The 24,768-nt window shown below is 50.4% G+C and overlaps 1 long non-coding RNA gene across 1 annotated transcript; it reads right to left on the bottom strand.

Annotated features, from left to right (window-relative positions):
- Window positions 1-20,174: 20,174 nt before the first annotated feature.
- Window positions 20,175-24,252, bottom strand: LOC142068768 (uncharacterized). Its single transcript, XR_012664644.1, has 3 exons — window positions 24,168-24,252; window positions 21,528-22,915; window positions 20,175-20,832 (listed from the first exon to the last, which is right to left on the bottom strand). It is a non-coding gene; the product is annotated as an uncharacterized LOC142068768 (long non-coding RNA).
- Between the last annotated feature and the right edge of the window lie 516 nt (window positions 24,253-24,768).

Genomic DNA, 24,768 nt, shown 5'->3' with positions numbered 1-24,768 from the left:
TTCTCTGACTTTCCTGAGCCTTGGATAGAAGGGCAATCAGTCTGGGGTCAGAGCCGCACTGGTGTGGATTCTGGAAGCTCCATGGACTGCTACCGCGATTGACTGAAGCTGGTGTTTCTGCCCATTTAGTCAAGCAGATTAAAACATTGGTAACACAAGGGATCTAGCGATACAATGCGATGGGCTCCAGGCGGCCACCCAATTGAAATGGGAAGCCTGATTTAAGAAGGTATTCTATCGATACATGTACCGATTTATTCAGTACCCAACAACAATCCGTCAGCAAAAAGGAATAAGTGAGAACCATTTCCAGTTATCGATTAGCAATGATCAATTACTGATTATTAGTAAAAATCAACAACCAAGACTGGAATTTTGAAAAACCCACGAGGCCACCTGTTAATAATCAGGGAACGGGAATTTAAGCATGAGGCTCCCTGGGAAAGACATCGTTTCGTCAAATGTCACTGAAATCCAGAAAGCAGGCAAGACATTTGTGTCTCTTATAAGGAGGGGAATATGCAAATGGGGTGACAACTTCCTGCTGAAATCTCTCTCTCTCTCTCTCTCTCTCTCTCTTTCGGCCTAGGAGGCACCCAGAGAGACAATCTGCAGCCTCCTCTGTCTGTGTAGTTACCAGCCAGTGTTTCATGTTCCTGGTTCGCTCATTCTTCCCTCCTCCGGTCTTCCTACACAGGGGCCTGGTGACAGGTTGTTCTGACCCAGTCCGGTCCAGAAATGAAGAAGCCCGGAGAATGCACTCGGCTGAAGTGCGCCGTGAGCGGGTTCCCTGTCACCAGCTATTACCTGGCGTGGGTCAGACAGGAGGCGGGAAAGGGGCCGGAGTGGCTGGTCAGCTATCACACACCTGCAGCTACAAACTACTACTGTGACAGCATCCAGGGCCGATTCACAGCCCCCAGGACAGGTCCAATTTCTACCTGCAGATGAACAGCCTGAAACCCCAGGACACCGCCGTGTATTGCTGCGCCAGAGACACACATCGAGGGGAAAACATCTGAGCTCAGACGAAAACCTCCCGCTGCAGAGACCGGGGAAGGGATTTCCTGGGGGTGGCGCTCTCGCTCCGCAGCAATGAGAACAGAACCGAAGTCTCTCCCCTTATCGACACCGCACACAGTGAGTCCTCTGACTCCATCTCCTGCGGGGCGCGCAGGAAGCAGATGCCCAGCGTGTGTTTCACGGAGCAGGGAGGAGCAGATGCATCTGCCCTCGCGCTGTGGATGCCCCCAGTGACTCACCGGGGCTGTCTGATCAGACACACTCCACTTTAAGGCTCCCTCCTAACCCTAATCCTAAACTGAGCCCTTGGCGAAGAGCAGTGGGAACGCTGAGCCCTGAATGCGGATTATGGGCCAGAAGGGTCTGGCCAATAAACTAGAAGTGACCTTCCCTGGCTGCTCATTGATCACCCTCTACGTGTGAAATTTACCGCTTTGTAAAGGGGCATCACAAGGGCCTATCCAGCTGCTGAGCACCAGGGCTGAATTTTATCCTGCCCCTGCAGCACTGAAGGGTCAGACTAAGGAATTCGACTCAAAAATCTTTTTCAAAAATACAGCCCCAAGCCAGAAATTCTCCCGAACCATCTTTGCACAGTTTGTCTCCATCCTAATTTGCCAGATTCTCAGGAGTGGTCCAGTAATGTAACTGGCTCCTAGTGTATAACATTGACACCAACATCCAAAATGGGTGTGGGGGAGACAGAGAGAGCGAGCAGCAGCTGCCCACACAGCGTTCTCTCTGATCGCTTCCTTACTCGCTTCATCCCAATTCTAGGGCGAGTTACAAGCACTGGTGAATTTAAACCCCATCTCACCCAAAGTTACTCCGTGGATCAGAACTCCCCAGGTTGGGAATCAAGCCCAGGAGTTCTGACGCCCGGCCGCCCGCTCTCTCCGTTTTTCTATCAAACCGCCAAGAAGGGAAGGGAAAGGCCCAGGAATATTCCTTCCTCAACTCTTGCTATTACGACTGGGCTCAGTGGGGGTGGCGCTCGGGCTCCACAGCCATGAGAACAAACACAAAAGTGTTTCCCCACATCGACCCCCCCCCCCCCCCCAAGGTGGCCAGGGGGAGAGAGAGGCTCTGCTGGCCCCATCTGGGGGCGCAGGGAGCCCACGTGCCCATGGTGCGGTTCAGCAGAGCAGGAAGAAGTAGCTCTGTGAATATCCCCCAGTGGCTCTCCGGGGCTTTCCCATCAGATGGGCTCCGGTGTGGGGCCCCATCTTCCCCCCACTGAGGTCACTGGAGAAGCTGAGGCCCGAGTGACCATCAGCGCGATGCCGAACCTGGGTGAGGATTATTGACTGGGCGAGCGGGGTCAACCATCTTCCCCACCAGCCCATTGATAATTCTCTGTGGGTGAAATCCCCCGCTCTGCAGAGGGGCCGGTAGCAGAGCCCGGGCCCCGCCTCCACCTCACAGCGCGATGGAATCACTGGCTGAGCCTCGCGGTGCCCTTCTGCCCGGGGCTGAGCTCGACCCTGTCCCTGCAGCCCCGACCCTTCTCCTCAGACCCCGGCGTTTCCCTCCGAAACCCTCCCCAGCACCGCAGCACCAAGCAGAATATCAGGATGTTTCTTTCCCAGATTTCTTTCCACGCTCATTTCCCAGGTTCCCCTGCATGAGGAAAGGATGAGTAACCTGACTAGCTCCGGGTTTATCACATTGGAACAGGAACATCTAAGGGCGGGGGGAGGAGGGAGGGAGGAGTACGGAAACACAGACAGATAGACAGACAGACAGACAGACAGATAACCCCCTCCATAGACTTCATAGAGGCAACTCTCAGGCGGGCAGAAGACAGAGCAGAAGGGACCATTCCGTGTGACAGCGGGACCCTGGAGTCCACCCGCCAGGAGACTGAACAACGCGATGCTGCGTCACACGCCACCTGTGTCCCCCCGTTATATTGTCCCCACCCCCGGCCCATGCAAATGAGCTCCCCGGGGCCCTGTTCATAGCCCAGCCGCAGGCCGCTCACCCCGCACAGAGCCAGAGCCGGGCTTCAGCTTCTCATCCCGCCTGGGGAAGGAGCCGCCAGCCGCAGACATGATCCCCAGCCTGGCCATCGCCTTCCTCCTGCTGCTCCCAGGGGGTAAGGGCGGTGTCATAAATATAAAGGGAAGGGTAAACCCCTTTGAAATCCCTCCTGGCCAGGGGAAAGCTCCTCTCACCTGTAAAGGGTTAAGAAGCTAAAGGTAACCTCGCTGGCACCTGACCAAAATGACCAATGAGGAGACAAGATACTTTCAAAAGCTGGGACGAGGGAGAGGAACAAAGGGTCTGTGTCTGTCTGTGTGCTGCTCTTTGCTAGGGACAGACCAGGAATGGAGTCTTAGAACTTTTAGTAAGTAATCTAGCTAGGTATGTGTTAGATTATGATTTCTTTAAATGGCTGAGAAAAGCATTGTGCTGAATAGAATAACTATTTCTGTCTGTGTATCTTTTTTGTAACTTAAGCTTTTGCCTAGAGGGGTTCTCTATGTTTTTGAATCTAATTACCCTGTAAGATATCTACCATCCTGATTTTACAGGGGGGATTTCTTTATTTCTGTTTACTTCTATTTTTTATTAAAAGTCTTCTTGTAAAAAACTGACTGCTTTTTCATTGTTCTTAGATCCAAGGCTTTGGGTCTGTGGTCACCTATGCAAATTGGTGAGGCTTTTTATCCAACATTTCCCAGGAAAGGGGGGGTGCAAGTGTTGGGAGGATTGTTCATTGTTCTTAAGATCCAAGGGTCTGGGTCTGTAGTCACCTAGGCAAATTGGTGAGGCTTTTTACCAAACCTTGTCCAGGAAGTGGGGTGCAAGGTTTTGGGAAGTATTTTGGGGGGACAGACGCGTCCAAACAGCTCTTCCCCAGTAACCAGTAATTGTTTGGTGGTGGTAGCGGCCATTCCAAGGATAACGGGTGTAATATTTTGTACCTTGGGGAAGTTTTGACCTAAGCTGGTAAAGATAAGCTTAGGAGGTTTTTTCATGCAGGTCCCCACATCTGTACCCTAGAGTTCAGAGTGGGGGAGGAACCTTGACATGGTGGCACAGTGGTGGGATTAACCTGAAATCATCTGAGATCCAGTTGAGATTTTTTGAACTAGAAATACAGATTTTAAAAAGGAAATTTTTTTTTCTTTGGAAAGAAAGTCCAGAAAGCAGCTTTGAAACTGAAAGCAGCTTGGTTTCTCTCTGCTTTGTGGCCAAGCAGAGACAAAAGGGGATTATCTTGTGAATTGCAGGTTTTTTTTGCCTGGAGGCAGGGTACTTAACTCCTGCAGGGAAATCTTCCAATCCAGAGGTTTTTTTTTCTTTTCTTCCTAAAAGTAAATAGGGGGTGTGTGTTCTACCCATTTGCTTTTTCTTTGGGCTGGGTAAGCAGGTTTCCAAGTAGTTGGAGGTTTTTTGCTTTAATTTGGGCCCAGAGCAGAGACAAGGGAATTGTCTTTTTCTGTAGGCTGACAATCACTATCAGAGAATAGGTATTCTATTGCAGCACAGCAAAATTTTACAGCCAAGTTTTGTTTGTTTATTTCTAAACCTCGGGTGTAAAGTTAGTTAAAAACAGAGAGGTTAGAATGACCAAATCCTCAGCTCGACTACAGCTGGAATTAGCCAAATTTCAGGCTGAGGAAAGACAAAGGGAACATGAAAGACAGATAGAACTCATGCAGCTGAAGAAGGAACAAGAAAGGGAGGCAGCGAGAGAAGCAGAACAACACCAAGCAGCTGCTCACAGGAGAGCTATGGAAGCGAGGGACAAAGAACTGGAGGAGAAGGAAAAAGAGAGGAAGTATGTGGAGGAGATGGAGAAGATAAAGGCCCAGCAGAATATACCAACAAACCCTAGCAATCCTTCTCCAGGTACCACTTCCCATCCCAGAAAGTTCCCCACCTACAAGGCAGGCGATGATACTGAGGCCTTCCTAGAAAACTTCGAAAGGGCCTGCCTTGGGTACAACATCTCTACTGACCAATACATGGTAGAGCTGAGGCCGCAGCTCAGTGGACCCTTAGCTGAGGTGGCAGCTGAAATGCCTAAAGAACACATGAACAAGTATGAACTGTTTAAATCCAAGGCGAGAGTCAGAATGGGGATAACACCCGAGCAGTCTCGTCGGAGGTTCAGAGCCCTAAGGTGGAAACCAGACATGTCATTTACCCGACATGCCTACCACATTGTGAAACATTGGGATGCCTGGATATCAGGAACAAGTGTTGAATCTCCAGTAAATTTGCCCTTCCTAATGCAAATGGAACAATTCTTAGAGGGTGTTCCTGAGGAAATAGAAAGATACATCCTAGATGGGAAACCCAAAACTGTAATTGAGGCAGGAGAGATTGGAGCCAGATGGGTGGAGGTGGCAGAGAAGAAGAAAACTGGTCGCAGTTGGAGCGGAGACCAGAAGGGACCACCCCAGACCACACCTTATTACCGGGGGCCGCCCAAAGCCCCACCTACCTCCCAAAGAACCCTCCAGACCCCTTATCGTCCCACCACCCCATTCTCCAGCAACCCTCCTCGCCCCAGTGACCCGTCAGCTGGACGATGTTTTAAGTGTAATGAGCTGGGGCATGTAAAGGCCAACTGCCCCAAGAACCCCAACAGATTACAGTTCATTGCACCGGAATCACACCAGAGGTCCACAGGCCCAGATACCTCCCAGATACCCTTGGAGCGGAGGGAAACTGTGAGTGTGGGCGGGAAGAAGGTCACCGCGTGGAGGGACACCGGAGCACAAGTGTCAGCTATCCATGCTTCCTTAGTGGACCCCAATTTAATCAACCCAGAGATCCAAGTGACGATTCAACCCTTCAAGTCCAACTCTTTCAATTTGCCTACAGCCAAGTTACCTGTCCAGTACAAGGGCTGGTCAGGAATGTGGACTTTTGCAGTCTATGATGATTATCCCATCCCCATGCTGTTGGGGGAAGACTTGGCCAATCATGTGAAGCAGGCCAAGAGGGTGGGAATGGTCACCCGCAGCCAGGCTAAACAAGCCGTGAGGCCTAGCTCTGTTCCGGAAACTTCTATCAGGACCCAGTCAGAGGTGATGGACCCGGACCCCAGGCCAATGTCTGCAACAGCAGTAGTGGATCCAGTCCCAGAGACCCAGACGGAACCAGTCCTAGAACCGGAACCAGCCGAACAACCAACACCAGACCCCGTGTCAGCACTGAATCCAGTACTTGCAACCTCAACACCAGAAGGCCCCACCGAACCTGAACTGGCAGCAGCCGATAACCCTACACAAGAGGCTCAGCCGGAGCCTGAATCCCAACATAGTGCACCAGCGGAGAGCGGTTCACAGTCAACAGAAACAGCTCCATCCCCTATATCGCTTCCAGAGGGACCAAGCCTAGGTCCACAATCCCATGAGGAACTGATGTCCCCAGCATCAAGGGAACAGTTCCAGACCGAACAGGAAGCAGATGAAAGCCTCCAGAGAGCTTGGACGGCGGCACGGAGCAACCCACCGCCTCTCAGCTCTTCTAATCGATCCAGGTTTGTTGTAGAAAGAGGACTTTTATACAAGGAAACTCTTTCTGGTGGACACCAGGAAGACTGGCATCCTCAGAGACAGTTGGTAGTTCCAACTAAATACCGGGCCAAGCTCTTGAGCTTAGCCCATGATCACCCTAGTGGCCATGCTGGTGTGAACAGGACCAAAGACCGTTTGGGGGGGTCATTCCACTGGGAGGGAATGGGCAAAGATGTTTCTACCTATGTCCAGTCTTGTGAGGTGTGCCAAAGAGTGGGAAAACCCCAAGACCAGGTCAAAGCCCCTCTCCAGCCACTCCCCATCATTGAAGTTCCATTTCAGCGAGTAGCTGTGGATATTCTGGGTCCTTTTCCGAAAAAGACACCCAGAGGAAAGCAGTACATACTGACTTTCATGGATTTTGCCACCCGATGGCCGGAAGCAGTAGCTCTAAGCAACACCAGGGCTAAAAGTGTGTGCCAGGCACTAGCAGACATTTTTGCCAGGGTAGGTTGGCCCTCCGACATCCTCACCGATGCAGGGACTAATTTCCTGGCAGGAACTATGAAAAACCTTTGGGAAGCTCATGGGGTAAATCACTTGGTTGCCACTCCTTACCATCATCAAACAAATGGCATGGTGGAGAAGTTTAATGGAACTTTGGGGGCCATGATACGTAAATTTGTAAATGAGCACTCCAATGATTGGGACCTAGTGTTGCAGCAGTTGCTCTTTGCCTACAGAGCTGTACCACATCCCAGTTTAGGGTTTTCCCCATTTGAACTTGTATATGGCCGTGAGGTTAAGGGGCCATTGCAGTTGGTGAAGCAGCAATGGGAGGGATTTACACCTTCTCCAGGAACTAACATTCTGGACTTTGTAACCAACCTACAGAACACCCTCCGAACCTCTTTAGCCCTTGCTAGAGAAAACTTACAGGATGCTCAAAAAGAGCAAAAAGCCTGGTATGATAAACATGCCAGAGAGCGTTCCTTCAAAGTAGGAGACCAGGTCATGGTCTTAAAGGCGCTCCAGGCCCATAAAATGGAAGCATCGTGGGAAGGGCCATTCACGGTCCAGGAGCGCCTGGGAGCTGTTAATTATCTCATAGCATTCCCCACCTCCAACCGGAAGCCTAAGGTGTACCATATTAATTCTCTAAAGCCCTTTTATTCCAGAGAATTAAAGGTTTGTCAGTTTACAGCCCAGGGAGGAGACGACGCTGAGTGGCCTGAAGGTGTTTACTACGAAGGGAAATGTGCTGGTGGTGTGGAAGAGGTGAACCTCTCCATGACCCTTGGGCGTATGCAGCGACAGCAGATCCAGGAGCTGTGCACTAGCTACGCGCCAACGTTCTCAGCCACCCCAGGACTGACTGAACGGGCATACCACTCCATTGACACAGGTAATGCTCACCCAATTAGGGTTCAACCTTACCGGGTGTCTCCTCAAGCTAAAACTGCTATAGAACGGGAGATCCAGGATATGTTACAGATGGGTGTAATCCGCCCCTCTGAAAGTGCATGGGCATCTCCAGTGGTTCTAGTTCCCAAACCAGATGGGGAAATACGTTTTTGCATGGACTACCGTAAGCTAAATGCTGTAACTCGCCCAGACAACTATCCAATGCCACGCACAGATGAACTATTAGAGAAACTGGGACGGGCCCAGTTCATCTCTACCTTGGACTTAACCAAGGGGTACTGGCAGGTACCGCTAGATGAATCTGCCAAGGAAAGGTCAGCCTTCATCACACATCTCGGGCTGTATGAATTTAATGTACTCCCTTTCGGGCTGCGAAATGCACCCGCCACTTTCCAAAGACTTGTAGATGGTCTCCTAGCGGGATTAGGAGAATATGCAGTCGCCTACCTTGACGACGTGGCCATATTTTCGGATTCCTGGGCAGACCACCTGGAACATCTACAAAAAGTCCTTGAGCGCATAAGGGAGGCAGGACTAACTGTTAAGGCTAAGAAGTGTCAAATAGGCCTAAACAGAGTGACTTACCTTGGACACCAGGTGGGTCAAGGAACTATCAGCCCCCTACAGGCCAAAGTGGATGCTATCCAAAAGTGGCCTGTCCCAAAGTCAAAGAAACAGGTTCAATCCTTCTTAGGCTTGGCCGGTTATTACAGACGATTTGTACCGCACTACAGCCAAATCGCTGCCCCACTGACAGACCTAACCAAAAAGAAACAGCCAAATGCTGTTCAGTGGACCGGAAAGTGTCAGAAGGCCTTTAACAAGCTTAAAGCGACACTCATGTCTGACCCTGTACTAAGGGCCCCAGACTTTGACAAACCGTTCCTAGTAACCACAGATGCATCCGAGCGTGGTGTGGGAGCAGTTTTAATGCAGAAAGGACCTGATCAAGAATTCCACCCTGTAGTGTTTCTCAGCAAAAAACTGTCGGAGAGGGAAAGCAACTGGTCAGTCACTGAAAAAGAATGTTACGCCATTGTCTACGCTCTGGAAAAGCTACGCCCATATGTTTGGGGACGGCGTTTCCACCTGCAAACCGACCATGCTGCACTGAAGTGGCTTCACACCGTCAAGGAAACTAACAAAAAACTTCTTCGGTGGAGTTTAGCTCTCCAAGATTTTGATTTCGACGTCCAACACATCTCAGGAGCCTCTAACAAAGTGGCTGATGCACTCTCCCGTGAAAGTTTCCCAGAATCAACTGGTTAAAATCGTCCTTGAGATGTGGAAAATATTGTTAGTCTTTATGTACTTGGTAGTATATTTAGAGATGCATGTATCTTATTAACTCTGTTTTTCCTAGAGCTCCAGGAAGAAATCCCAGCCAGTGTTTCACCCTAGCTGAGATTTGGGGGGCGTGTCATAAATATAAAGGGAAGGGTAAACCCCTTTGAAATCCCTCCTGGCCAGGGGAAAGCTCCTCTCACCTGTAAAGGGTTAAGAAGCTAAAGGTAACCTCGCTGGCACCTGACCAAAATGACCAATGAGGAGACAAGATACTTTCAAAAGCTGGGACGAGGGAGAGGAACAAAGGGTCTGTGTCTGTCTGTGTGCTGCTCTTTGCTAGGGACAGACCAGGAATGGAGTCTTAGAACTTTTAGTAAGTAATCTAGCTAGGTATGTGTTAGATTATGATTTCTTTAAATGGCTGAGAAAAGCATTGTGCTGAATAGAATAACTATTTCTGTCTGTGTATCTTTTTTGTAACTTAAGCTTTTGCCTAGAGGGGTTCTCTATGTTTTTGAATCTAATTACCCTGTAAGATATCTACCATCCTGATTTTACAGGGGGGATTTCTTTATTTCTATTTACTTCTATTTTTTATTAAAAGTCTTCTTGTAAAAAACTGACTGCTTTTTCATTGTTCTTAGATCCAAGGGTTTGGGTCTGTGGTCACCTATGCAAATTGGTGAGGCTTTTTATCCAACATTTCCCAGGAAAGGGGGGGTGCAAGTGTTGGGAGGATTGTTCATTGTTCTTAAGATCCAAGGGTCTGGGTCTGTAGTCACCTAGGCAAATTGGTGAGGCTTTTTACCAAACCTTGTCCAGGAAGTGGGGTGCAAGGTTTTGGGAAGTATTTTGGGGGGACAGACGCGTCCAAACAGCTCTTCCCCAGTAACCAGTAATTGTTTGGTGGTGGTAGCGGCCATTCCAAGGATAACGGGTGTAATATTTTGTACCTTGGGGAAGTTTTGACCTAAGCTGGTAAAGATAAGCTTAGGAGGTTTTTTCATGCAGGTCCCCACATCTGTACCCTAGAGTTCAGAGTGGGGGAGGAACCTTGACAGGCGGGATCTGCGCTGCCGCTGGGCGCCCTGTAGGGCATGTTCCCTAATAACTGCGCCTCCAGTAATCACTGCAATATTTCCCCTTTATTTCCCCCTCTGCAGGTGTCTATTCCCAGATCAGCCTGGTGGAGTCCAGTGGGGGAATCAAGAAGCCCGGGGAGACCCTCAGACTGACCTGCACCGTGTCCGGATTCTCTCTCACTAGCGAGGGGGTGCACTGGGTTCGCCAGACAGCGGGGAAGGGGCTGGAATGGATGGGAGGGATCTGGGGTGGTGGAAGCAATAACTATAACGATGCTTTCAAAAGTCGCCTCACCATCACCAGAGACACCTCCAAAAGCCAAGTGTTCCTGCAGCTGACCGGCCTGCAGCCCGCAGACACCTCGGTGTATCACTGTGCCAGAGACAGACACACAGTGAGAGGAAACCGATCCGAGCCCGCACTCAAACTAACCGTGCGGAGAGCCAGCCTGCCTGTGAGAGCCGCCGGGAGCAGCAGCTGCCAGCCCCGCGCTGTCTCTGCTTGGTTAGGTGTTTGCTTCTTGCGGATTTCACAGCAATTTACAAGCCCTTGTGAATTAAACTCCATAGTACCCAAAGTCACACAATGAATCAGAAATACCAAGATTGAGAATGGAACCCAGGAGTCCTGACTCCCAGGGTGGGAAAGACCCCAGGAATATTCATACCTAGACTCACGCTGTAGCAACCAGATTATTCTTCCCTCCCATGGCTGGGGAAATAAACAAGGAGTCTTTTTACCGGGGCCTGTTGTAGATCCTAGAGCTCGACTGTCATGAGCTATGGAACAGAGCCCAGGCCTTCTGTTTCCTGGAGGACAAAGTCGGAGTTAATAGCTCAAGGACACATTGATTGAGAGCAAACAGCCAATGCCTCAGTCTGGCTCTAGGCCTGCAGGGTGCTGAGCAGGCTAAATCTCTTCCCCTTCAGCACATTGATAAATCTCTGTGGGTGAAATTCATCCCAGTGCTGAGAGCCCAGCACAGAGGCCTGAGCCCCTAGTGAGCCTCCCCTCAGCATGAGGTGTCCTTTTAATCTTTCACAGGCCTTGTCCTACCATCTTTACAGGAGCCAACTTCTCTGTTTTTACCGTATTTCCCTAAGATGTTGCCTTTTCTGCCTCTGTGCCCCAGATTCAGCTTCATAGAACCAATTCATGACAAAATAAAAGTCTACAGAGATCGACTTCTCTTAGACATGCACTCGGCTGCCTCAGTTATACCATTACCTCTAAACACAAGGCAGAGTTCATAACCCACAGGAATCTCTCAGTGCAACGCAGGCGCTTAGAGATGAACAATCCGGGTTCTCCCCTGCTCTGCCCCATGTGGTCCATTGTTAACCTCTGCAAAGCGGATGGGCTGTGGGCCTGTTCTGATGCACAGAGCCTCCTACACTTTAAGAACAGGAGCAGTTTCATCCCCCATGACTAGAGTCGACTTCATCTAATACGCAGAACAGGGGGAGAAACCCAGTTTGTCAGGTGACTGGAGCCACAACACAACAAACCTTTGATGAAGACTCTACAGGAACAAGTCACAAACATGTCACAGGCTGAACTTTATTCATCTCCACCAAGCCTCGGTGCATAGAATGTCAAGGTCACTTTACAAGCAGTTCCCTGGCTTAGAACAAGGGGCCGCAGGGACTCAACTGCCAGATCCGGCTGAGACACCCCTGTGACGGTGCCCCCCATAAGGCTTTATGGAAATATGCTTATGAATGTAAATATGACATAACTGGAGTACGGTCTATGCTACATATGTCATGTAACATATCAGTGTAAAGGTTATGATCTACTGAATCTATTCATCCTTTTTGTATGCATGTGTCATTTTTGTATTCAAAGTTATGAATATTGGCTTTGTATTTGTTTAGTTTTAAGTAGCCTCAGCGAAGCAGTGCGTCAGCTTCCTGAGAAAAGACCATTCTCAGTAATTGCCCAATCAAGAAACACTTAAGCCAACAATGAACTTGGAGACACCAATCCGCATCTGAGCTTTCCTGGGATTGTGGCTTGGCCTGTAAAGTTCTGAGTCATGCATGGACATGTGACTTGCCCATGTGACTCCAATACTCCATTTTGTAGCTGTAATTCTGCACAGGTGGAGGGAGGGGTTTAGACCCCAAAGGAGAAACTATATAAAGCCTTGGGAGGCCCCCTCCATTTTGTCTTCAGCTGGCTCAAGAGCCTCTCCATCCCAAAGGATACCTGAAAGAAACTGGGACAAAGAACAATAACTACAGGGGATGTGAGTGATTGCTGGACCCAGACTAGAAGGAGGCTAGTCTGTAAAAGAGGCTTATTGGAACATCTCTGAGGATGAGATTTTATCTGTATTCAGCTTCTTACTGCATTCGGCATAGGTTTGCGTGTTTTATTTTATTTTGCTTGGTAATTCACTTTGTTCTGTCTCCTGTTACTTGGAACTACTTAAATCCTACTTTTTGTATTTAATAAAATCACTTTTTACTTATTAATTAACCCAGTGTATGTATTAATACTGGGGGGCAAACAGCTGTTCATATCTCTCTATCAGTGTTATAGAGGGCGAACAATTTGTGAGTTTACCCTGTATAATAAGCTTTATACAGGAAAAACAGATTTATTTGGGGTTTGGACCCCATTGGGAGCTGGACATCTGAGTGTTAGAGACAGGAACACTTCTTAAGCTGCTTTCAGTTAAGCCTGCAGCTGTTAGGGAATGTGGTTCAGACCTGGGTCTGGGTTTGCAGCCGGCTAACGTGTCTGACTCAAACCAGGCAGGGCACTGAAGTCCCAAGCTGCCAGGGAAAACAGACTTAGAAGTGGTCTCCGCGCATCAGTTGGCAGTTCCCAAGGGGTCTTCTGTGATCCAAACCATCACACCCCCAACCCTTCCCAGCCAACTCCCCTCCTTGTCCTGATGCTCTGGGGTCTCTAGCCCAGATAGACACCCCCGGGCTCTCTTCTGCATGTGTGTGTGGGGCAGTGTTTGGTCCCCCATTAGTAGTTCCAGGATCTGTTTCTTGTCACCGCTTCCCTCTTCTCACCCCTCCCATAGGGGCCTGGTCCCACAGTGTTCGGACCCAGGTGGGTTCTGAAGTGAAGCAGCCAGGAGAATCCAGTGCGCTGAAGTGCGGTGGGGCTGGGTTTCATCCCAAGGGCTGGTGGTTCCCACAGGAACCCAGAAAGGGGGTTGGGGGTGAGTGCTGTGTTACCACAAAGCATCAGTGTCAACCTGCTCCTCTCCCACTCTGCAGGGGCGATTCATACCCTCCATCTCTTTGTTTCCCCCTTATCTGAGGTGCTGCACGAATGCACAGTCTGGAACAATCTGACAGCCACCCTCTGGGCCCTACTGCAAGTAACAAATCACATTGGAGTTTGTCTCTCTCATAAGGAAGGGAACATGCAATTGAGAGGGAGAGTTTTCCATTTAAATCTGTGCCTCTCTCTGCCCAGGCTGCACCCAGAGACACAATCTGCAGTGCCCTGGATCTGTGCAGATACCAGCCAATCCCTGAGATTTTTTCCCTCCAGCGCCCAGGAAAATGAGACTTTGGCTTAGTTTTCACTGTAGCAGCTGTAGAAGACATTTTTTCTCCGCAACTGTACTGGAGAAACAGGGGGACGTTACATGGCTGCAGCTGATATTACAGTGATTTGTAACCTGTCTTTATTCCCAGGTGTCTGGTCCCAGGTCCAGCTGATGAAGTCCGGAGGGGATGTGAAAAAGCCCAGAGACTCTCTCCGCCTCTTCCGCAAAGCATCCGGCTTCACATTCAGTGAAGGATGAACTGGTTCCATCAGGCTCCCGGGAAGCGGCTGCAGTGGGTGGCTCAGGTCAGTCAGCCAAGTGGATCCAAACAATGGTATTCCCCCGCTGTTCAAGGCTGATTCACCATCTCCGGAGACAACTCCGTCAGCTCGGTTTATCTGCAAATGACCGGCCTGAAATCTGAGGTCAGCGCACTCTATTACCGTGCCAGACACACTGTGAAACAAAACCTAACAGCGATGCTGCAAAAACCCAGACTGCTCCACCACCCGTGAGCCGTGTGAAGGCAGGAGTGTACATGCAGCGCTGGGCACTGGCGTGAGCAGAGGCATCAGCATGAATCAAAAATCTGCCAGGGGCTTTTAACCCTATAATTTGCTAACAATGAGACCTCTTGCTTCATGGTGGGCTCTGTACAGAGATGGCTCAAAACCTGAGCAAACTCCAGTCGGTTACAGCTGGAGATATGGGTCAGGGCTTGGATTTTCCAAGCAGACTCATGAGTTAAGGCACCCCAACCATTTGGAAATTCCCCCCCAGCCCCTCAGCGAGTGGGATTGGGGGAAGCTTAGTAATGTGGTCCACAACCTGTATCCACAATGCAAAATTATTTTCATGAGAATAAATAACCCAACTGCAGCCCTTCCTTCTCTGAATCTGTCCAGTGCTGGTACTGAGGTTAGTTATGTGATTGAGGCTTTGTCTACCCGGGCAAGTTGGAGTGCATTAAATCAGCCCCCGGTGCTGTAACTCCTGAGGTGTCCACAATGGCAAGGCACTTAGTGCGGCCGGACTCTGCGGCTGGAGCGCTCCTGGTAATCCACCTCCACGAGAGGCGTAGAGCTTTCTGCGCCCAGGCTAAAGTGCCGCGGCCTATTACTGCACTCTGATCGGTCTCCGAGACGTGTCCCACAATGCCTGTTCTAGCCACTCTAGTCATCAATTTCAACTCTACTGCCCTCCCTCAGCTGACCAACTGTCAGACCCACCCTTTAAATTCTCAGGGAATTTTGAAAATCCCCTTCCTGTTTTCTCAGCAAGGCGTGGAGTGCTCTCAGGGAATCTTTCCAGGTGACCATGCCTCCACGCGCCAGGCGATCCCCAGTATGGAGCAACGGCAAGGTGCTTGACCTCCTCAGCGTTTTGCGGGAGGAAGCTGTCAGGTCCCAGCTGCGTTCCAGGAATTATGATACGTACTGGCAGATATCAAGGGCCATGACCAAAAGGGGCCATGACCGGGATGCACTGCATGCAGGGTTAAAGTGAAGGAGCTGCAGAATGCCTACCACAAGGCACAGGAGGCAAACCGCCGCTCCGGTACTGCCCCCATGACCTTCTGGTTCTACGATGAGCTGGACACGATACTTGGGGGTGACCCCACCTCCACCACGAAAAGCCCCATGGACACTTCGGGTGCTGTGGCAGCCCAGAGTGCACTGAGCCAGGAGCATGAGGAAATCAGGGGTGAGGGTGCTGAGGAGGAGGGGGGCCCAGAGCCAGAGGATGACTCGACGTCCATAGACGCATGCAGCCAGAAGCTATTTTGTACCCCAGCAGAGGGTAGCCAGTCACAGCAGCTGGAACTTGGGGAAGTGCAAAGATCAGAGGAGGTGCCTAGTAAGCAGCTTTGATTTTGGGAAGCGAGTTGTTAGGGGCAGGTTGGTGGGGCGAGGAGGGTTGCAGAAAGCAGGCTTGGGTCTGCGGTGCCTAGAAGCGGAACAAGGTGTTGATGGATTCTCTCACATCGCAGTAATCAGCCTCAGAGATCTCCTTGAAAGTCTCATGCAGATACTGGGCAATCCACTTCCGCAGATTCTTTGGCAGAGCCGCTTTGTTCCTTGTCCCAGTAAGGGTAACATTCCCACGCGACTGTGCCATCGAGGGAGGGACCATTGCTGCACACAGACAAGCCGCATAAGGGCCAGGGCGGAAGCCGCAGTCTTGCAGAAGACCCTCCCTTGCTTCCCTGTTCACCCTCAGCAGGAGATCTCTTCCGTGCTGAACACACCTGTGGAACATATGTGGGTAGCATTAAGTCCCTGAGTACAGTGCGGCCCTGGAACAATTCGTTCCCCTGCCCCGTGTGGTTACTCTCCATTTCTGGGGGGTCTTGTGGCTTATGTGCACTCGCCTTGGGACAGCCAGTTTTGATAGATATATGAATTGTGCTTGTGTTTAAGATCAGCCATCTCAGTGCTCTGTCGAGTGTTAACAATGGTGCCTGTGTGAAATGTTGCATTTTGGCTTCACAGATGTAACCTTGGGAACCCAGTCGTCCTTATTATCCGCAGCTATACGGCTGTGCAGGCGGCCTTGAAAAAGTAAAGAGGACCTGCTCCATGAAGTTATACAGCAGCTAGCAGGCCACTGCTGAGAATCAAAAAACTCAGGCGTGGCAGGACATCGCAAGGAGGGAACGGAAGGAGAGCGCGGAGCACTGGAAAGAAGCCATGGAGCAGCTCCTAAAGATTATGTTGCGCCAAGCAGAATCGATCCAGATGCGCCTAGCATCGCATATGGAGCAGCTCCGCGCCCGGCCTCCCCTGCAGCCGGTGCCCCAAAACTCTTTCCCTGGTGCCCCCAGGTCACCGCCAGCAAAGTTTGGCCACCATCCTTTCCTCTCTCACCACCCGCTGCCTCCCACACCAGGGGGCTGCATATTGTCTCTCCGGGTTCAGCCTGGGCAGAGAGAGAGATTTAAACAGGAAACTCTCACCCCAATTTGCATATTCCCCTCCTTATAAAAGAATCACACTTCTTCCATTATGGATCCGAATCACTTGCACAAGGGCTGAGAGAGGGGAACCAGGCTGCAGCTTTCCCAATGTCTGTATAGCACCAAGCACACTGTGGTGGGATCCTCATTATACTTTTCCTTCAGGGACAAATCTACACCTGCCTTGAATGATCCCAAATCCCTAGGCACCAGTTTAGAGGCATGTCCAGAAAGCTACCGCTATCAGCTAATATCTATGATCTAAAGAGAGGAGAGATGCAGGCTCTGCTGATTGGGGGGAGGGGGGGTCTGTGCGGGTGAAAGTAGTTAAGGGGGAAAACTAGGGGGTAGATATGGAGGGCAGGGGAATAAGCCCTGCTGTGGGTGTCTCTATGAGGTGGGAATATCAGTGGGAGGACATGGGGGTAGGGATAAGGTGTCTGTGGCGTGGGAGTGAACAGGTGTTGAGATGCAGGCAGATATCAGAAAATTTTTGCTTTCTAACAGCTTTATGCAGCCCTATTTGTGTTGATTTCTACAGGACTAGGGGTCTGGGCATCTCCACCAGTGCTAACCGATGTTTGAATCTTGTGCCTCTGCTTGAACAAACTCTCAGTAATTCTATCCGTAAGTGCAAAAGGGACAGGGTAGTTCCTTGGATAGGCTACTAAGCTGAGATGAAACATCTGGGGCTCCTTGGGGAAGCACAGTCAGTGTGTTAGGAGAAGGTGAATGGAGAGGGAAGAGAAGGTCCCTTTTATAAAAGTATTATCTGTCTGTGAGGATTTATAGCTAATCACTGGGTTTCAATATTCCATGAATTGAAAGGAATGAGATGAAATAAAATCCATGGGTTCCTGGAGTTGTCTCTTTTCTCCCAGTTAAGCTTATTGTAGGTTAAATAGACCTTGAGGGAGACAAAGGTTTTTGTCTGAGCTCAGACAGTCTTTAAACCATGATTTGAGGACTTCAGTAACTCAACCAGAGGTCAGGGGTCTGTTACAGGAGGGGGTCGGTGCGGTTCTCTGGCTAGACTAGATAATCAGGATGGTTCCTGTTGGCCCTAAAGTCTATGAGTCTTTCCTCACCCAGTATCTGTTACTCACTAATACGGGGTGGTGTCCTCCGGTCTCTCAGGTTGCTCGTTTGTAAATACATCAGATGGTTGGGATTGTCCCTGGAGATGGTGCATCACCCCTTAGCCCAATCGGTGTAATACACACAGCACCCACATCAGAAGTCACGGCAGCGACACACTGCAGCCCCTTCCCGGAAGTCTGAGCACCTTGAAGGCTGTTTGTTCTGAATACATTTTCCAGTCAGCCAACAACAGGCTTTGTCATCACGTTACCAGAACGCCTAGGTTCTATTTCTTCCCGGCTACGGGAGGCAAGACTAGCCATCCTGTTACAGCAGGAGTCTAGGAATCCGGGGTTTTCCCCCTGAACTTCCTGCAGCAAGAAGGGACAAATTGCTAGTCTCAGCCTCCAAAGTTTTGACTTTTGGGTGGGCCGAGGTTTAATTCAAAAGTTCTTGTAAACTGGTTTACAAGTAGTTGGGTGTGGGGGAGGGAGGAATGCATTTAGCAAAGTCTTTGATCATCGATCTCACAATGGCTCGATTGCGGTTAATGAACAGGAATAAACAACTTCGTACAGAAGGTTTCCTTCGCATTTGAAGGGTTACTTAAAGGGCACGTCTACATTTGCAAAGTTACAGTGCCGCTCAGAGAGCGCAGAAGGAAAACCGCCACTGCGTGTTCACACTGGCAGCTGCCTGCCCAATAACGTGTTCACACTTGCTGCTCTTGCAGCTCTATTCAGAGCGGCACACTTTGGGCAGCTATCCACAGAGCTCCTCTTTCTCTTTTGCTGCTAGGGCTCGTGGGAAGGCAGAAGAGGTCGCAGGGCATCCTGGATCCTGTCCCAATGCCCCATGATGCATCGCTTCGCATCCCAGCATCCCTGTGTTTCCCTGTGTTTCCATCCGCATGTGGAACCATCTTTCAATGGTTTGTGTATTCCATGACCCGCCTCTTTCTGGCTGCAGGAATGGATCCCGAGCTGTTGACCAGAATGCTGCTCGCCCTGACCAGCACATTACGAGTGGCAGTGGAGTTATTCCTTAAACTAAAAAGGCAAGAGGAGTTTGACATTGATCTCGCCACACATACTAGCTATGAGACGAGATTGCTTATGGCATTCACGGAGGTGCTGACCACAGTGGAACGCCACTTTTGTGCTTGTGAAACAAGCACTGAGTGGTGGGATCACAGCGCGATGCACGTCTGGGATGACGAACAATGGCTGGAGAACTTTCCCATGCGGAAAGCCACATTCATGGGACTGTGTGATAAGCTCGCCCCACCCCTGCAGTGCCAGGACACGAGAATGAGAGCTGCCCTGTCATTGGAGAAGCGCGTGGTGATTGCACTGTGGAAGCTGGCTACTCCAGACTGCTACCGATTGGTTGCTAACCAGTTCGGAGTGGGAAAGTTGACCGCTGGCCATTAATCGCATCCTGCTCTGAGAGACCGTGACTCTGGGGAACGTGCGTAACATTGTGGCTGGCTTTGCACAAATGGGCTTCCCTAACTGTGGAGGGGCAATAGATGGCACGCACATTCCAATTCTGGCACCAGACCTCCTAGCCTCTGAGTACATTAATCACAAGGGGTATTTCTCAATGGTTCCCCAGGTGCTTTTTTATCACTGTGGGCATTTCACAGACATTAACGCAGGCTGGTCCGGAAAGGTGCATGACACACGCATCTTTCGGAACACTGGCCTGTTCAGGAAGCTGCAAGTCGGTCCTTTCTTCCCAGACCAGAAGATCACTGTATGGGAAGTTGAAATGCCCATTGTGATCCTGGGAGACTCTGCCTTCCCCTTAATGCCATGGCTCAAGCCATACACAGGGCAACTTGACAGCACCACGGAGCAGTTCAACAACAGGCTGAGCAAGTGCAGAATGACTGTGGAGTGTGCATTTGGCTTTTTAACAGCTCACTGTTGATGCCTGATTGGGAGGCTGGACATGGCCGATGACAATATTCCTATGTTTATAGCCGCATGCTGTATGCTCCATAATATTTGTGAAGGGAAGGGTGAAAGCTTCACTCAGGGCTGGACCACAGAGGCTCAGTGCCTGGAGACTGAGTTTGAACAGCCAGAGACCAGGGCTATTAGAGGGGCGCAGCGTGGGGCCATAAGGATCAGGGATGCTTTGAGGCAGCAATCTGAAGCTGAAAGCCACTAATATTTGTTGATATGCTCAGGATTGCAGTGCTTGTAATGCTAGGAGGCGATTGGTTCACATGATGCAAGAAAGGGCCTAAACATAAAATTGTATGTTGCTTTGGAGTGCTCTTTTTGCTTTCACTTAATAGAATAACGATTGCTTTCAAACAAACACAATTCTTTTATTGAAAGACAACAACCACAGGAAAGAGTCAAATAAAAAAAATCATCAGCAGGGAAGGGAAGGTCTCAAGAGCAGGAGGGGTCCCGGGATGGCTACAGATTTGTGTATGTCCAGGGATCATACCCAACCATCTCCTTTGGAGTACGATGCAGCTGTACTTCAGCAGGGCCAAACTGCAGAGGGATGGCTGTTGAGTGCAGTGGGTAGGGGGAGTCCACAGTGCTGGACCGTGAGGAGGGAGGAGTGGAAAGCTGCGGGTAGAGAGTGGAGCCAGGAAGTTGATAACAGTGTGTTGGCGGGGTGTGTGTGTGTGTCGGGGGTGTGCATGGGAAAGAGTTTTGCGACAGTGGCTGCAGGGAAGGGCGGATGCGGAGCTAGTATCTCCTGGAGCGTGTCCACTTGGAGCTCCATAACTGTTAAGAGCCGCTCCATGACAACTTTCTGGTGTGCTACGTTCTCCTTTCGGTCCCTCTTCTTGCTGTCCCACCACTCCTTCAATTCCTTTTTCTCAGCAGTGGAGTGAATCATAACCTCATGCATAAAGTCCTCCTTAGTTCTTCTTGGATGCTTCCTAATTCTTCGCAACCATTCTGCCGCCGATAACACAGAGGGAGGCTGGCCTCCCATGGTCACCTCTGTGAAGTTTAAATGCAACATTTTACAGAAGCAGTATTGTTTGCAACACAGACGACACTGATTCAGTGCTTTAAAACACAGCCAGTACTCACACACCTGTCACAAACTGGCTGACCCCAGGCAAGCACACATGAGCCACAAGACCCCCAAAATGGTGAGTAGCCACAGGGGCAGGGTAAATCACCATTCCCGGACCCTGCTGTACACTGGGCACGTGGCTCTTGGGCACTTGGAGGCAGCACTGTAGGGGGGGCCTGATAATCATTCCTGTCCCCACACTTTCCACAGGAGGTGATCATTATGGAAGATATCTCACTGCTGAGGGTGAGCAGGGAACCAAGGGAGGGTCTTCTCCAAGCGTGCAGCTTCTCCCCTGGCCCTATGCGGCTCGCCTGTGTGCAGCAATGCTCCCCACCACCATCACCTCGTCACGGCAAGGTGGTGCGGAAAAGTTACCGTTAATGGGGCAAGAAACAAAGCAGCTCTGCCGAGGAACCTTCGTCAGTGGATAGCCCAGTATCTCCATGAGAGTTTCCTGGAGATCTGTGAGGGAGATTCCCGTGAAGTGAGGGAGTGTATCTGCAGCCTGTTCCACCATTCAGACTAGGCAGGCGGTGGGAGACAAGCCTGCTTTCTGCAACCCTCCTGCCCCCAACAAATTGCTTAGGCAATTTCCAAAATCAGATCCACTTACCAGGGTCCTCCTCTCCTGTCTGCGCTTTGCCAATATCCGCCTGCTGTGGCTGGCTAGGCTCCTCTGGGGTAGAGAAGAGGTCCTGGCTCCATGCATCTCTGGTCTCTGAGCTATCCTCTGCCTCTGTCTTCTTCCCTCTCTTCATCCAAGATTTCCAACTCCTGGCTCAGTCCACTCTCGACTGGCACGTGAGCCAATGAAGTATCCACAGTGGCCTTCGCAGTGGAGGTGGGGTCGCCGCCGAGTATCACGTCCAGCTCTTTGTAGAACTGGCAGCTCGTGGGCGCAGCACCGGAGTGGCGGTTTGCCTCCCGCGCCTCGTGGTAGGCGTTCCGCAGCCCCTTCACTTTGACCCTGCACTGCCGTGTGTCCCGGTCATGGTCCCTTTCTGTCATGCGTCGTGAAATCTGTCCGTAGGTAGCATAATTCCTACAGCTGGAGCGCAGCTGGGACTGCACAGTCTCCTCTCCCCAAATGCAGATGAGGTCCAGCAGCTCAGCATTGCCCCAAGTGGGGGATCACCTGGTGCGTGGAGCAGGCGTGGCCACCTGGAAAGATGCGCTGAGACCCCTGCATGCATCACCAAGCAAACAGGAAGGGGACTTTCAAATTTGCAAAGGAATGTATGGGGTGGGGCTGACGGTTGGTCACCTGAGGGCAGGGCAGTAGAGCTCAAACCGATGGCCAGAGAGGCGAGAACAGGCATTGTGGGACACCTCCCGGAGGCCAGTCACAGCACTGTAATCCCCACGCTGTAGCCCGGCGCAGAAAGCTGTACGCCTCTCGTCGGGATGGCTTTTTAGAGCCCTGCATCGGCAGAGTTTCTGCACACTAAGTGGCTTGGCAGCGTGTACACCTCGGGAGTTACAGCACTCAGAGCCGCTTTACTGCTCACAAACCTGCCAGCGTAGACGGGGCCTGAGATACAGGGGTATACAATGTAAATGTTTGTTGTTCAGTTATACCAGGGTACAGATAAGTGAAAACAGTGCAGGCAACATCCTACAAGCATTTTATGAAGTCTAAATACTAAACATATTCTTATGAACTTAGAATCTAACATCTATTTTGATGATGCTAACACAGGTAAAGAAGACTGGTTTCCAGCTATGCACTTGTAAGGCCTAGCTGGCACCTGGTCTGCCAGCATCACACTGGGCTTCTTCCCACTCAGGACCGGCCTTTCACTGAATCAAGAGAGTGTATATCGCCCCCAGCGCTGTTTAGATAAGCCACCCATTCTAGTCCCTTCCCAGGAGGCTGACAGACCCAGATCATGCCGTAGTTGCTGAAACTGAAAACGGAGGTTTTGCAGGAGAGGCGGAGAGACTCCCCCAGCTTTTTCACATCCCCTCCAGACTCCACCAAATTGATCTGGGACCAGGCACCTGGGAATAAAGACACGATACAAACATTAGTATCGAAACAGAAAATACGAAATAATCGCTGCCTCTCCAGCATGTTTGGGTTAGAAAATACCTTGAAGAGCTGCCACAATGTAAACTAAAGAGACCCAAAGTCTCATTTTCCCTGTTGTTGGAGGGGAGAGTTGGCTGGTAACTGCACCGACTCAGAGGGCTGGGGATCGTCTCTCAGGGTGCAGCCAGAGGAGAGGAGAGGAACAGCTTTAAACAGGAACTTGCCACCACAATTTGCATATTCCCCTCTTTATAAGACATACAAACCCCTTCCCTTAATGACCTCACTTAGCTAGCCATTCATTTTTAGGGATTGCTTTTAAATCATCTGTGGTGAAGGGAAATATTTCCCTTGTCTTTAGTGGGCTTTGGCTCATGTTGTGTGAGAGAAGACTATTTGGCTGGAAATTACCGGGAGAAGAGAAGTTTGAACATTTATGCTCTCTTTTAAGATTGGGTTGGAATTATACCTGCAGGCCTTGCAACCGGGGTTACATCCTGTGACTTTAAAGGAGACTAAGGCTATGTCTACACTTGCCATTTAAAGTGCAAAATGTCCCTTTTTTGCGCTAAAACCATGGGAGCGTCTACACTTGTTAATGACTTTTTGAGGTGAAACTCAGAAGTTTCACTGCAAAAAGAAAGCCACCTTCACAAGAGGCCTACAGCTCTTTCCAGTGTTCTTTTTGCGCTGCTGTGAAAGTGAAGACACGTTCTGCTGGTATAAATGCCTTTTGGCCTCCAGAGGATATCCCACAGTTCCAAAAGTGACCACTCTGGCCAGCATCTCCGCTGCTCTGATGTCAGGTAAAGGGACGTCCGCCCCTCCCTCTGTGAGCCCCGGGAAGTTTGAAACTCCCTTTCCCTTTGCTTGTAGCTATGGCAGGGAAAGCAGCCAGACAGCAGGGGTTATTAAAAAATTCCATGAAAGAAACAAGGAAGTAATGGGGCTGCTGGGACATGAAGCAGGGCAGCACGGGGCACTGAGCAGGGACCCAGAATGCCTTACGCTCACCCCCACCTTCCCACAAGTCCTATCGAGAGAGCTGCACTGTGGGATAGCTGCCCTACTGCGCTGCTCTCATCGTCGATGGAAGTGTTGGTAGTGTAAACACTCTCTGACGCCTGAGGAATTGAGTGAATCACAAACCAGCGCTTCCCTATCCCCGGTGAAAGTGACAGCGGGAAAACTCTGCCAGTGTAGACATACCCTAAAACTTACCTTGGGAAATTGTAAAGGGGCTGCTGGGATGCAAAGCGATGCATGATGGGTCATTGTCACAGGACCCAGGATGCCCCACGACCCCCTCTCCACCTTCCCACAAGCCTCAGCGGCGGAAGAGGAAGAAGTGCTCTGTGGGATAGCTGCCCAGAATGCACCGCTCCGAATGCAGAGCTCCTGGGCAGCTGGCTGTGTGAACACACAAGAGCGCTTTCCCTGCAGCGCTGTCTGAGGGGCGCTCTGACTCCTAGTGCTGGAAACATCTGCAAGTGTCGACAAAGCCTCAGCTACTCCGGTTCCAGCGGTGACTCCATGGAAGCGTTCTAAGGAGCGATGGGTCAGTTGTGTCGCTGATGGTCCTAAATAGGCGATCAAGCAGGCTAGGCAGTGCTGATGCCAACCTGTCCGGGGTGTCCCCCAGAAGCATAGCACAAGTTTGAAATACAGACATACAGACATAGCTATAACTCATAATACCAAGGTGATACAAACATATAAACAAGATTATCATATCTGGCAAATTCTAACATTTTTGCAGATATCTTACATGGCATATCTGGCTGTGACCGGTGTCCCAGTGGGGGATAGCGATGGTCACTCA

This window comes from Caretta caretta, chromosome 13, assembly GCF_965140235.1.
Source record: "Caretta caretta isolate rCarCar2 chromosome 13, rCarCar1.hap1, whole genome shotgun sequence".
Taxonomy (NCBI): domain Eukaryota; kingdom Metazoa; phylum Chordata; order Testudines; family Cheloniidae; genus Caretta; species Caretta caretta.
This window is presented reverse-complemented; position numbering and strand designations above follow the sequence as displayed.